General features: G+C 38.2%; 1 pseudogene; it reads left to right on the forward strand.

Moving 5' to 3' along the window:
* Positions 1 to 3450: 3450 nt before the first annotated feature.
* On the forward strand, positions 3451 to 4657 carry LOC101444742 (cdc42 effector protein 3-like; annotated as a pseudogene).
* Positions 4658 to 15273: the final 10616 nt, after the last annotated feature.

The raw sequence follows: 15273 nt of genomic DNA on the forward strand, positions 1-15273 counted from the left end.
ATAGAGAGAACTGTATCTCTCGTGAGAAAGGACGGCTCCCAGGGCATTAGATTGGCAGGCGTTGTGGGCCCTAAGGGGAGGGGAAAATGGACGTGCAATGGATAGAACAAAGGTAAATAAGGGGGCAAAAGAGGAGTTATGTGAGAGTACACGAGGATGAATATAAAACAGCTAATATTACACCAAAAACATATAGGGGACGACAGACTAATAATGAAAACCATAAGACAAAACATAGGATAACTAAAAAATTTAGAAAACTGTACAACCTAAAGTATGGACCACATAGTAAGCACAAATGTTACCTTGTTTGAAAACTATAGTTTCGGAATCTGTACATCAGTTTCAGGAAATATGATATGAATAAGTTAAAAGATTATTGCTGTGGAAGGGAAAAGGTTTTATGGTGGATCTGGGGAAATACTGTATATTGTATATATGAATTTTGGTGATCTAAGACTCTTCTGAAGCTGACATTATGTTGGGATTCACTTTACGGGAAGTTTTGGATCACAGAGTGGTTCAACAATGGCAGCGGAGGAATACTGATATGGGATGTTATTGACAGGATATATATGGTTGACAGGGAGTTATACAGGGCATATGCCCAGGGTATATGGTAATGTCTATATATACTCATAGTGGAAACAATTAATAACAACAGCTAGGGGGGTACTGGGCTCCTGGCCGGGGGGTCACTGTTGTGGGCCCTGGGAGAGCAGCGGCAATCCTCCAGGTGCAACGGCAAGAACCAGGAAGGAAGGAGGGCCCAACAGTGGGCTCTTGATACTAATGGCTACACTTTTGAGCCTATGCACCTGCAATAAGAACAAGGCCTAGAGTAGCATTGTGCCTGGGGGTTTCCTCCTGACAGCCTTCATGTTACTCAAATGTGGCCACTCTCACAGCCAAACTCAGCGTGTAGATGTGATGCATTCCCCCCAGCGTGGGACACAACACCCGGGGATGAGCCTCCCTGGCACCGAGGGATCACTACCACATACCAGCTGAAGAAACAACTAGAAAATGACCTTGAATTAAAGATTCAATGCGGAAAAGCAGAATATACCTGTCTACATATAATAACATGACTTCGGGAAGCGGTTTGACCTAATGTAAGGGGGAAATGGAAAGGAGAAATGAGATTATAAGGCTGTGAGTCTCTAAAAAAGAGTCTGGAGGTTGTCAGAAGGAATACCCCTATGTACAACTGAACAGAGTCTAAGAGACAGATAAAGTAGATACAACCCCAGGTATTGGTTCTTTTGAGGGATAAAGAGACCCACGGGTTCTATGGTCATGGCAGAAGGGGTTCACTGCCATGACAGATGGCCCTTCTTTTTAGCTGGTGTTTCTGCGTGATGGAAATGGACTCAGAGGGGATCTCTTTTCACAAGACTTGCATGCTACTTTATTGGAATTGTAGTTGGTGCTGAGTTTAAGATATATGTAGGGGATTTGAATCTCTGGACTGATAATATGACACCCAGGCCCAGAGCCTCAACAGACTTCAGCTCCTACACTTTGACTTATTGGACTTACTCCACTCAGCTAACATGGAGTTGAAGAAGGTCAACCACCACAACATGGAGCCTAGAGTGTCTACAACTAGAAGCAGGAAGAGTGCATCCAGTACCCATGTGGAATCTAAGCCCTCACTTGACATAGGTGTGCAATGGACACAACCAATCCAATGTCCACAGAGGAAATGTGAAATGGGTGTGGGAACGGTAGCCATGGGGGCTGCTGGGTGTGGGGAACGGGAGGAAGAGATGAGATGTGGAGGCATTTTCGGGACGTGGAGTTGTCCTGGATAGTGCTTCACGGACAATTACGGGACACTGTAGATCCCCCCAGGGCCCACTGGATGGAACGTGAGAGAGTCTGGGCTATGATGTGGACCATTGACTATGGGGTGCAGTGATGCTCAGAGATGAACTTACCAGGCGCAATGGATGTATCACGATGATGGGAGAGAGTGTTGCTGTGGGGGGAGTGGGGGGCAGGGGCGGTGGGGTTGAATGGGACCTCATATTTTTTTTTAATGTAATTAAAAAATAATAATAATAAATAAATATAAAAACAAAAAACAAAAAAAAAACCCAAAACAAAACAAAAAAGAAACAATGAAGTCAAAGTGGCCTGGGTCAAAGTGTTGCAGCAAAGCCAGTACTGAACTGCAGAGAAACCCAAATCTGGCACTCAGGAGAAGTGGAGGAACAGATGTATTACACTTGGGCCCAGAAGAGAGTCAGTCTCCAAATTTTGAGTCCTGGTTTTCAGTTTCTGTAGGTTTATATAGGATTTCAGGTGGGATCAGCGTAACTTTTGCTCATTGGCTAACACGTTGCTAGGTGAACTTTTGCAAGCAGGGTTACACAAGCAGAATGCAGGTGCAAGGCTGTGATTTTGCAGGCTGATTTATAGATGCAGGGGCAGGAGTTTCTTGTTAGATATTCTCCTGTTAGGCCTTGTTTTCACAGGCTGATTTACAGAAGCAGGGAGCAGGAGTCATTCATTTGATATTTTCCTGCAAGGCCATGTTTTCACAAGCAGATTTACAGAAATGGGGGCAGGAGTGACTTGTTAGATATTTTTGTAAGGTTATGCTTTTTATTTCTCAACAAAAGGATTCCTTCTTTAAGTCATTAAACATAGCACCTGGCAGAAGAGGGGGTAGAGGGAGCACTTGACTTTCTGTAACTAGAGGAATTCCTAAATTTATCAGCAACCACAAGGCCAGCCAACACACAGGCTCAGAAAAGACAGAAAGGACCCTGCACTTAAATTTCTTGATAGGAAGGCTAATTTTTCTCAGGGACCACCATTCAACAGAGACAATTTACAAAATCTATGAAAAGTGAGTTGTTTGTTTTGTTTTTATTTTTTGCCTTTGTTTTTTGTTAGTTTCTGGCACTAAAGGAAATCACTATCATATCACCAGTTCTATACAAACTTAAGGAAAAGACAACTCAGGAAATTAATCCCAGATTTAACACTTTAAAATGTTAAATTGTACACTCTCCAACAAAAGGATATCTATAAAACGAAAACACAGGAAACAAGGAGCCATTCAAAGGAACAAGATACAAATTTAGAAACCATTAACAAAGACCAGACTTGAAAATTCCAGACAAAGAGTTTAAAATACACTTCTCAGTATTCTCAAGGAGATAAAGACAACCCAGAAAAAGAAATAAGGGATATCAGGAAACATAGGAATCTCAATAAAGGAATAGAAATTTTAAAAAGGAATCCAAGAGAAGTACAGGGGTTGAAGAACAAAATAACTGAAAAGAAAAACTCCCTAGATTTCAACATCAGATTGCAGGAGGCAGAACAAGAATCGGTGAGTTTGGAAACCATTGAAATGACTCAGATTGGGGAGCAGAAAGAAAAACGTATTTTAAAAATAGTGAACAGAGTTTCAGTCCACTTTTGCTCATGGCAATGGCCATGGTGTCCCAGAGCAAGCCTGGAGACACGGTCCACAGTCGCAGGCGCTCTCTCAGTTTCAGGGCGCGGATAGTCCTGTGAGGAGGTGCTGCTCCTGGGGACCCAGCTCGATCTACGCTGACAGCCTGTGGTGGTTGACGGCGTTGGTGTCAGCGTCCAGGCCCCGGGGACAGCGGTGGCTGCTGGTTTCTCCATGCTGTAGCTGGAGACCGGATGGTCCAACCTGCTGACCCGAAAGCCCGACGTGGCGGGGACCTCAGGAGGGTATTTTAGGATCCATCTCTGTTCAGTTTAAGCTACTTGAGAAAAATGATTCGACGATTCATATCAAAAAGGATTTTTCAGAAATGTATAACATCTGAAAAAAGTGGCCCTTTTTCTCTTTTGTAAAATAGACTGTCTTAAATTCCAAAATGCCAGCCAAGACAGCAATTACTTGAAATTTGCCAATAACAAGAAAGAAATTTAAGCTGAGGTATGTTGGCTCCTGATATGATTACTCCTCCCCTTGAAGACTTTTACCACACCATGCTCACTGGGAAGGATGTCAGCATGATATTTCTAGGTATATTTCTTTCTTCAAGGGAACAAAGAGCTGGAAACCAAGAGAAAGCATGCCTGGGCCAATTCCCTGGGTGTAATGAATTGTTCTGCGCCAATAGCACCTCCGACTGGATGTTCATGGAAATGCCCTCTGCAGTGCTCAGAAACATCACATTCCTGCCCTCCCCCAATACCACCATCATTGGAAGATCCCAAGCACTCATGTTGCCCTTATTGTCACCAGTGACGTTTAATTCCAAACAAGAGTCCTTCGGGCCAGCAAAGATGCCCAGGCTTAGCTATGAGCCCATCATGGAGGAAAAAGCTCAAGAGAAAAAGTAGCCGTTGGAGAAAGGGACAGTCCACCAGGGGGACACCTCATGGAATTTTAGCAGTTCCCTGTCTCAATTCAGTCAGGTCAGGGATAGCCACTCTCCCAGCTTCTCTGAACAGTACCCCGACTGGCCGGCAGAGGATATGTTGGACCATGCTGACCGTGCGTACTCATCATGGAAAAAAACAAGAGGAATCCCTCTTCTATTTTACGGCTTTCCTCTTTTCACTACAGCTGGATTTAGGGTCCTCACTTTTGGATGAAGTGCTGAACATCATGGATAAAAATAAGTATCAGGACGCCAACCCTTTTCCTCTGGGGTAAAATGTGCTGAAAACCAAAACTAACCACAGTCTTAAGAGAAGGGCGTCACTGTCAGTATTTGCAATTGTGCAATGTGTTTTCTTGAACAATGTTCCTACAAGAATTTTTTGTTTTACTTGTTATATCCTGTTTGTTAAAACAGTTTAAAATGGGAAAGAAAGGGAAACAAACAAACAAAAAACAACAAAACTTGTCCCAGCAAGAAGAAATGACTCAATCTGAGCTCAGAATCAGCAGGTATTACTGATGTTCAGCTCCCATTTTCGTTTGTAGACACTTCAGAATCTGTCTTGGCTATGATTGACACTAGTTATGAATGTTTGGTGGAGTCTCGTTAAGGAACTTTATAACACTCCAACATTTTCTGAGCAAGAGCAAGTCAAAAATTTTTAACATCTAAGCATTTTTTCTAGACTGTTTTCTATATTATACTGTCTGGGCTTATTGTAGCAAATTCTCCAGTGTTAAAACTGTTCTCGGTTTTCACATTTGAGCAACTTTATGGTTTGGAGGATTTTCTTGTAGCTCTTATATATTCCTCTATATTATACCTATATTGCAAACTCCTGACTGTCAGCTACATGGTGGTAAGACATAAGCAAAGTATTACTGTAAATAAGTTATTTTTAAAGTTAAAATACATATTTTATGTGCCTTAGGCTTTTTATTGCAGACTGTACATTTTGTACATGTATTTATTTGTTTCCATTAGGGTCTGTTCCACTGTAAACTGTGTTTATATGTGTTTGGAAAAGTGTATTCATATTTAGTTTTTTTCTCCCCTTCATCTATTATCATACTTTTAACAGCAGCCAACAATGAATTGTAAAGTATAAAGGCACAGTTACTCATGAAGCTTCTGCAGAGACAGTGGGCTATACCACACACTGTATTTTGAAATATATGTATTTTAGTACAGTATATATTTGCATTGCATAGATACTTCATAAAACACAATAAAGAGCAAATTTTTTTAAGTTAACAAACCTTAAAAGATCTATGGGGTACAGTCAAGCATATGAAAATATGCATTATGGGAGTCCAAGAAGGAGAAGAAAGACAGAAAAGGGCAGAGGAATATTCAAAGGAATGATGGCAGAAAAGTTCTCAGATTTAACAAAAGACATGACTATATACTCAAGAAACCTAAGGAACCTTGTATTAGTAAGGCAAAGGGGTGCTGATACAAAGTACCAGAAATCTGCTGGCTTTTATAAAAGCTATTTATTTAGGGTAAAAGTTCATAGTTACATGGCCCTAAACAGTCCCACCCAAGGCTGCTTTCTCACAAGTCAGCTACCCCATGTTGAAGCAAGATGGTGGGCAATGTCTGCCTCTTAGGGCTCTGTGGGCCCCGATTCTTCTGATCTCAGCTGTAAGCTGGTGTGGGGCTTATTTTTCAGGGCTTCCTTATCAGTTTGGCATAGGGTTCATTTCTTTCCAGGCCTGTTCAGCTGCTTAGTTGCTCTGTTCTGTTCAGCTGCAAACTATCAGGTAAATGGCTTAAAATGTTTGAGCCTTCTCTCCTCTGGCATCAGTAGAGCTGTCTCTCTTCAGTGTCTTCTTCTGTGTGAGTATCAGTTTATAACAGTCCACTAAGGGGTGGGGACTCAATCTGAATCATGCCCTTCTGACATGATCAAAGCAAAGCCCTAATCTTAAAAGGTACTTTAATCAAGACAAGCCAGCAGAATCTAATGTGTTCAAAGGGTATCATACCCGGAGGATCAGGGCAGTTTACAAACATAATCTCTCTCTTTTTCAGTAGTCATAAATAATATCAAACTGCCTTAACCCCCAAACAGGATAAACTGAAAGAAAACTATGACCAGACCCATAAAAGCCAAACTGTCAACTGTCAAACAAAAGGGGAGTTCACAAGCTGCAAGAGAAAAGGAAAAAAAGTCCTAATAAGATTAAATACTGATTGCTCATCAGAAACAATGGAGGCAAGAAGGCAATGGTATGACATTTAATGTGCTGAAAGAAAACAATTGCCAGCCAAGAATTTAATGTTCACCAAGACTCTCTTTCAAAAATGAGGGTGTGATTATGACAGCACCAGATGAACAAAAGGTAAGGGACTGAGACAACCAGCAAGATGGTGGCAGAGTAAGGAGCTCCTAGAGTCAGCTCCTTCTACAAGGCAGTTAGTAAATATCCATACTTATCTGGACCTAGCTGAAGACCTGTTTGTGGGGTCCAGGAGGCCAGAAGAGCATCCTGGCACATCCATGAAGGAATGGAAGGAGGAAACTGCCCATCTGCAAAGAAGACTCATAAGTAGAGCTCTCCAAGCTCCAGAGGCAAGTGTCCATCCTCCACTGGAGGCCCAAGCCACCTTAGGAGCTATTCCACAGCTGGAATTGAAAGTTCCACGTCCCAAAAATGGGGGAGGAAGAGATGGTTGGGCACCAACTTCATCTACTAATGAGTAAATTCAGTGGGTTAAAGTATAATCATGAGAACAGCTAAAGTTTGAGCCTGTCCAAATCAGAAAGAGGCCAGAGTCACCATCTTAACTCCATACCTAGCACAAGGGGAAGGGGACAGACTGAAAATCCCAGTGCTGGTGGGGACTGGCTTCTTTCCATCCAGATCAGATTGCAGCTCTAGCCTAGGCCCCAGTGCCACCTCTGGCAGGGAGGAAGGTGCGGGGACCTGTGACAGCCTCTTGGGGAAATTACCAGTGAAGCCACAGAGGCTGGTGATTATCCTACTCTGGCAGCATGAGCCGCCCCAGGAGCTATTCTGTGGCTGGAATTGGAAGCTCCATTTCCCAAAAACAAGGGAGAAGGAGATGATTGGCTGCTGATTTTGGCTACTGATTGGTACACTCAGAGGCTAAGATATAACCCTGGGAACAGCTGGGGTGTGAAACTGCCCAAGTTGGAAAAAGGCCAGTTGCCACCATCTTGATTCCACCCCCAGCCTGAGGGGAAGCCAAGACCAAAAATGACAGTGATGGGAGGAACTGGTGTCTTTCACCCAGATTGGTGTGCAGCCCTAGCTTAGGCTTCAGCCCCACCTCTGGCAGAGAGGAGGCTGGCAGTCCCTGCACCAACCTATTGTGGTAACTGCAGGTACCTTTGGCTGGCACAGACTGAAAATCAGAATTCTATCAGGTCAACTGTGGTCATCTTTGAACCACACTGATTAGATTGCTGCCCACACCTTGCCCCAGGCAGGGGAAAAAGGGGCATGAAGCTTCATCAGTCTCTTTGAGCAACTACAGTCTGGTGTTGCATGACTTGGTTATTCCACACAGCTGTGACTCTGTCCCTACCCCTGAAAAAGAATAGAGTTGGGAGAAGCTTCATTGTTCCGTGGAGTAATGAGGGCAGCTTGAGCCTCCACAGCTTATGGTACCAATTACAACCTTGGCTCCTACTGCCCAACCAGCAAGGGAGAAAGGGCAGGAAGCCCTAAACTAATGAAAAAACTGCACCCAGAATACCCTAGTAAGCCAGATGCCAAGACACCAACAAAAAATTGCAATCCACACCAAGAAACAGATGACATGAAAGAGTTGAGACAACTAATCAGAGATGTTCAAACAAATCTCCTTACTAAATTCAATGAGATGGCTGAAGAGATTAAGGATATTAAAAATACACTGGTGGAAAGTGGCTGTGGCTCAATCATTTGGGTTCCCATCTACCAATTGGGAGGCCCTGGGTTCATGTCCTGGGGCCTCCTTGTGCATGCTGCAGAGAGCCACCAGCCCACAAGTGCTGTGGAGAGCCTACTCAGCAAGATGACACAACAAAAAAGGGAGACAAGTAACAACACAGAATACTCCACAGTGAATGGACAGAGAGAGCAAAACAACATGCAAGCCACAAGTGGAGGGGGAATAAATAAAAAATAAATACAGACAAACAGAAGAATGCACAGCAAATGGAAACAAAGAGCAGACAGCAAGTAAGCTGCATGGGGGGAGGGTAAAAAATGACACTGGATAAGCACAAAGAATTTGAAAGCATACATAGAAAAATAGCAGATCTTATGGGAATGAAAGGTGCAATAAATGATTTTTTAAAAAATTGGAATCATATAATAGCAGATTTGAGGAGGCAGAAAAAAGGATTGATGAGCTTGAAGAAATGGCCTCTGAAAGTGAACATACAAAAGAACAGATGAAGAAAAGAATGGAAAAATTTTGAACAAGGTCTCAGGGAACTAAATGACAGGAAAAGGCATGCAAACATACATGTCATGAGTGTTCCAAAAGGAGAAGAGAAGGGAAAAGGAATAGAAGGAATATTTGAAGAAATAATGGTAGAAAATTTCCCAGCTCTATTGCAGGACATAGATATCCATGTCCTAGAAGCACAGTGTATTACCATCCAAAAATATCCAAATAGACCAACTCCAAGACACATGTTCATCAAAATGTCAAATGGCAAAGACAAAGAGAGAATTCTGAGAACAGCAAGAGTAAAGCAATGCATAGCATATACAGGAGACCCAATAAGATTAAGTCCTGATTTCTCACCAGAAACAATGGAGGCCAGAACAGTGGTCTGATATATTTAAGATACTACAAGAGAAAAACTTCTAGCCAAGAATCTTATATCAGAAAACTGTATTTCAAAAATGAGGGCAAAATTAGAATATTCACAGATAAGCAGAAACTGAGAGAATTTCTAAGCAAGAGACCAGATTTTCAGGAAATACTAAAGGGTATACTAGAGCTTGAAGAAAAAAAAAGAGAGACCTGGAAGAGAGTCTAGAAATGAAGATTATATCAACAAAAGTAACTAAAAGTGTCAAAACAGTGGTGAACATAAAATATGACAGCTAAAACTCAAGTAGGTAGGAACAAACTTAACCAATGATGTAAAACACTTGTATTCAGAAAACTGTAACTCAATGTTAAATCAAAAAAAGGCCTAAAAATAACTGGAAGAATATTCCATGCTCATGTATTGGAAGATTAAATATCATTAGGATGTCAATTCTGTTCAAATTGATATACAGACTCAAAGCAATTATGATAAAAATATTCCACCAGCATTTAAAAAAATTGAAAACACAATCATCAAATTTATTTGTAAGGGTAAGGGGACCTGAATAGCCAGATCTATCATAAAAAGGAAAAAAAAAACACCTCATCTCCAGACTTTAAATCATATTACCTAGCTATAGTGGTAAAAAAAACAGAATAGCACTGGCATAAAGACAGACACATAGACCAATGGAACCAAATTTATGGTTCAGAAACAGACCATCACATGTACGGTCAGGTGATTTTTGACTAGCCTGTCAAATCAACACAACTCAGGCAGAATAGTCCATTCAACAAATGGTGCTGAAAGAATTAGATAGCCATAGCCAAAAGAAGGAAAAGAGGACCCCTATCTCCCACCTTATCCAAACAATTAACTCAAAATGGATCAAAAACCTAGAAATAAAAGCGAGAACCATAAAACTTCTAGAAGAGAGTGTAGGAAAATATCTTCAAGCCCTGGTAGTAGGTGGTGGATTCTTAAAGGAGATGGAAGACTGAGATGCACTGCTGATGTTTAATGTATGCAGAAGTTTTAATTAGCTTTACTGTACAAGTGTGGAAATGTATAGAGTGGGTGGTAACACATAGTGAATAACAACTAGTTTATAAATGGGGATGTGGCTGAAAATGGTAGTCTAGGTATATAAATGCCAATTGACAGAATGCTAGAGAATAGGCTAAGAAATGAATAACACAGTAAACCAAGAGGTGGATGAGTATTGTGGTTGATGGTACGGATACAAGAGCATCCTTTGAAAGCTAGAGCAAATATACATCACTACTGCTGGGTGTTGGGACTGTGGAGAAGCATGGGAAATATACAGCTGGAGTGAGCTATGGACGGTGGTTAGTAGTAAAAATATAATATTCTTGCATCTATGCAAAAGATGTAATATGTTGATAATGAGGCAAAATGGAAAATATAAGCCAAATGTACACTATGGACATGGTAACAATCAGATGATATTATCTTATCTTTAGAAAATGTCCCACCATGGTGTGGTGTGTTGATGGAACAGTGTTGTTTGGGAATTCTGCATATGTGCATAATTGTTTTATAAGTTTACAACTTCTGTCATAAAAAATATATTTAAAAAAATAATAAGATGGGTTGGGGGAAAAACAACAAATGTAAGATAAGGACTATGATTAGTAGTAAGATTTTTCAATATTCTTTCATAATTAGTAAAAAATGTCTCAAGACAATGGCAGGTATTGATGGAGGGTTGATGTATGGGACCCCTGTATGATGTTTTGCATGTTTGGTTTGTAAGTTCACAATTTTTACAATACACTTAATTGTTTACATATGTTCATATATAAATGATACAAAGATCATTATAATAGGGTTGGTTGTGGGAAAAATACTTTGGTTAGTAGTTATATTTTGAAAATGCTCTTTACTCATTAATTAAAATGGTTTAACAATAATGCAAGTTATTGGTGGTAGGGTAAGTTATGAGAGTCCTGTATGATATCATATATGGTTTTTTTGTAAGTTTGAAACTATTATTATACACTTATATTTATGTACGTTTATTACATATGAGTGGTATACTTCAATAAATTAATTTTTTAAAAAAAGGTAAGGGAGTTTGTCACTAGGACCCTTGTCCTAGAAGCAATACAAATTTCAGAGTGAAAGAAAAGGACACTACAAATGAATTAAAGGAACATAAAGAAATAACCCCTTCTTTTAAATGTAATCATAGGATAATTTTAAATGCCAGTATTATTGTAAAGTAGTTTTTGGAATATAACTCCACTTTTTACTTCTTCCAGTTTCTAAAATGCAAATGCATACAAAGTAATAATAAAGCTATGGTTTGGACATAAATTTTAAACGGATATAATTTGTAAAAGGACTACAATAAGATGGAGGGACAGTGGTCAAAAAAAAAGCATGCAAGTGTATGCTATTGAAGTTAATTTTGTATAAAATCAAATGTGATTTTTATAGGGTTAGAGTGTTAAAGGTAAATCCCTTGGTAACCACAAAGAAAATATAGGGGAAGCATATAAAAAAAAAATGAGAAGGAATGCAAAATGGTACAATACAAGAAATCAATAGATATAAAAATAGTCACTAATGGAAAAATTGAGGGACAAACATTTTTTAAACTTAAAAAGATCAATTAGCAAAATGGTAAGAGAAAGTCCTGTATTATCAGTAGTTGCTTTAAATATAAATGGATTAACATTGCCCAATCAAAAGACAAAGATTGCAGAATTGATTTTTTAAAAAAGCATAACTCAATTATGCTATTTACAAGAAATTCACTTTAAACTCAGAGACATAAGTACGTTGAAAGTGAAAGGATTAGGAAAAGTATACAATTGGAGTAGTAACCAAGACAGCTGGGGTATCAATACTAATTAATAGATAAAATAGACTATAAATTAAAAATTTTAAATTATAAAAGACAAACATCATCATTCTATGAAACCATATACTGATAATAGTTTCAATTCAACAAGAAGACTAACAATTATGAATATATCTGCCCCTAATTCCAGAGACCCAAATTATATGAAGCAAATATTGACAGGTTTGAAGGGAGAAATAGATGTTACTACACTGAAAGTATACACAAACACCACCTTCAATAATGGATGGAACATCTCTACAATAGATCAATAAGAAATAGAAGATGCAAAACTGTAAATTTACAGAACACTGCAGCAGTTTGAGATTACTCATGAATTCCAAAAGGAGGGATTGTTTGTAAATTGGTGTGTTCCTCTGGGTATGATCCCATTTGATTACATTAGATTCAGGTGAGATGTCTTTGATCAAATTAAGATTAGGCCTTTGATTTGACCATTTCGGTAGGGCATATCTCAGTTTAAGTCCCTGCCTCCTTGGTGGGCTGAATAAATGAACACTCACTCAAGAAGACAAGCAGACACACAGAAGATACACAAGAAAAGAGAAATAGCTCCACTGATAGCAGAGGAGAGAAACCCTTTCATGACATGAAAGAGGAGAGAATTTGATCCTGCAGTCCTGAGAATAAAGACAAGCCCTATGCCAGCATACAGCTGAAATCAGAAGAGCTGGGCCCATGGAGTCTTAAGAAGAAGAGGGAAGAAGAGACCAGGCAGACACCACCTGCCATCTTCCTTCAACCCATGGCAACTGGCTTTGGTGAGAAACCAACATTGAGGTGGACTCTTTGGGGCCGTCCTTATATCTGTAAGCATTTACCCCTAATAAATACCCTTTATAAAAGCCATTAGATTTATGGAACTTTGAATCAGCACTTCTCTGGCTGGCTAAAACAAACACATATGGAATGCTTAACCAACAACAAAAGAACACACTTACATCTCCAATGCATATGGATCATTCTCTTGGAGAGACTATCATAGGTCACAAAACATCACAATAAATTTTAAATTATTCAAATGATAAAATATGTCTTATATGAACACAATGAAATGCAACTTGAAAAATATTAGTGGGAGAATTGGAAAAATAGAAAAATGTGTAAATTAATACACACTTAAACAACCATTTGGTCAAGGTAGAAATCAAAGGGGAATTTATGTATTCCCTTGAAGTGAATGAAAATAAAAACACAATATACCACAACCCATGGGATGCAACAAACACAGAGAAAATTTTATCTCTAAATGCATAGATTAATAAGGAAAAAAGATCTAGAATCAAGGACTTAACCTCATAACTGTGGGATATAGGTAAAGAAAGGAAATTAAAGTCAGAGAGAACAGAATGAAGAAAACAATGAAAATAAGAGTGGAGATGAATAAAGTAGAGAATTAAAAGTAATAGAAAGTTTTATGAAACCAAAAGTTGGTTCTATGAAAAGATCAATAAAATTGACAAACTTTAAGTAGAATGACAATGAATAAAAGATAGATGAGGCAAATAAATAAAATCTGAAATGAAATGGGCTTATTCCTACCAACTCCAGAGAAATAAAGAGGATTATAAGAAAAAAGCTATGAACAACTATACATTTATTAGATAACCTTGATGAAATGGACACATTCCTAAAAACATACAAATTACCTACACTGAATCAAGAAAACCTTTAATATATTGCTCCAGTATCTCAAAGGAACACTTTCTAACTCATTCTATAAGTTCAACATCACCCTAATATCAAAGCCAGATAAAGTTCCATACAAAAGACAATTACAGTCCAATATTCCCTATGAATATAGATTTAAAAATCCTCAACAAAATACTAGCAAACCAAATCCAACAACACATTAAAAAATTATACACTATGACCAAAGGAGATTTATCCCTGGTGTGCAAGGGTGATTCATTATAAGAATTACAATAATATTCTCTCATTAATTGAAACAAAGGCACTGTAGCACTACAGTGTTGTAAATATATTAATAATAGAAGAGGATTATATGGGAATTCTGTATTTTATGAAAAATATCTACTCCTTTTGAGGCTTATATTCTCACTAGCTAAACAACATAAACATAAACACACAAAGACAATTTTAATAAAATTGTCCAAAGTGAAATGAAAACTTTTATATGATAAAAGTAACCACAAACAAAATAAAAATACAAAGCATAGATTGAAAAAGATATATTGTATATATAGCAACAAAGGAATCATTTCTAGCATGTAAAATCTAATTATCAGTAAGGCAAGTATACAAACAAGTATAAAAATGGGAAAAGTTCTGATGAGAAATCCTGAATGATCAATAAGTAAATGAAAGATTCTCAAGCTAATTCAAATAAAAAAGTGGTCTAAACTCATAATAAAAATAATTTACACTTATAGGATTATAAAACTTAAGAACTGGCTAATATCAAGATGTTGGTGACAAAGTGGAATAAAAGGAACACTGCACATTGCTACTACTGAGAGTAAAATTTAAGGGAAATTGCCAAGACCTAATGAAGTTAAATACAGCAAAACTTATGCCCTGCAATTTACTCTAGAGAAACTCTTGAAGAAGGAAACATGTCCATCAATGTTCATGGCAGCTCTTCTGATAATTATGAAAACATTGAAACAGCCTAAAAGTTAAATTTTGTGGTAATTGGAAAGTAAATGTGGCTGATTTATATGAAGGGAAGTACATTATAATGAACTAAATGTCTAGAGCTACACAAATTAATAATTCTCAAAATTGTCATGTCAATGGGGGAAAATATTTCATAAAGGTAAAAAATACACCATTATTTGACTTTTCAAATATGTAAAATCAATATATTTTTATGTATGCATGTCAGTAGGTTCACATAAATATAAAGATATTTATTTAAAAATATATAAATGGTCATACACTTTAAAGTTAGTCATAAAGGATGAGCAAAGAAAGCTATGGCAACTTGGACACTAGCTGGGCTATTCACATTCTTAAAGGAAAAAAGCTCTTAAGCTAATTATTCAAATAGTTAACATCTGCCAAAGCTGTGAGGTCAAACCACTGAGTGTTTTCTACTATTTTGTGTGGTTTCCTGTGTTTTTGAATAATTTCATAAAAATTTTAAGGTCAAAATTAGTAACAAATTGTCAGCTTTATACAAATCTTAGAGATGATTCAAAATATGAAAGTTAATAAAAACACTGATATAAAAAAGTCAAGGTTTCTCCCAC

This window comes from Dasypus novemcinctus, chromosome 1 (genome assembly GCF_030445035.2).
Source record: "Dasypus novemcinctus isolate mDasNov1 chromosome 1, mDasNov1.1.hap2, whole genome shotgun sequence".
NCBI lineage: Eukaryota > Metazoa > Chordata > Mammalia > Cingulata > Dasypodidae > Dasypus > Dasypus novemcinctus.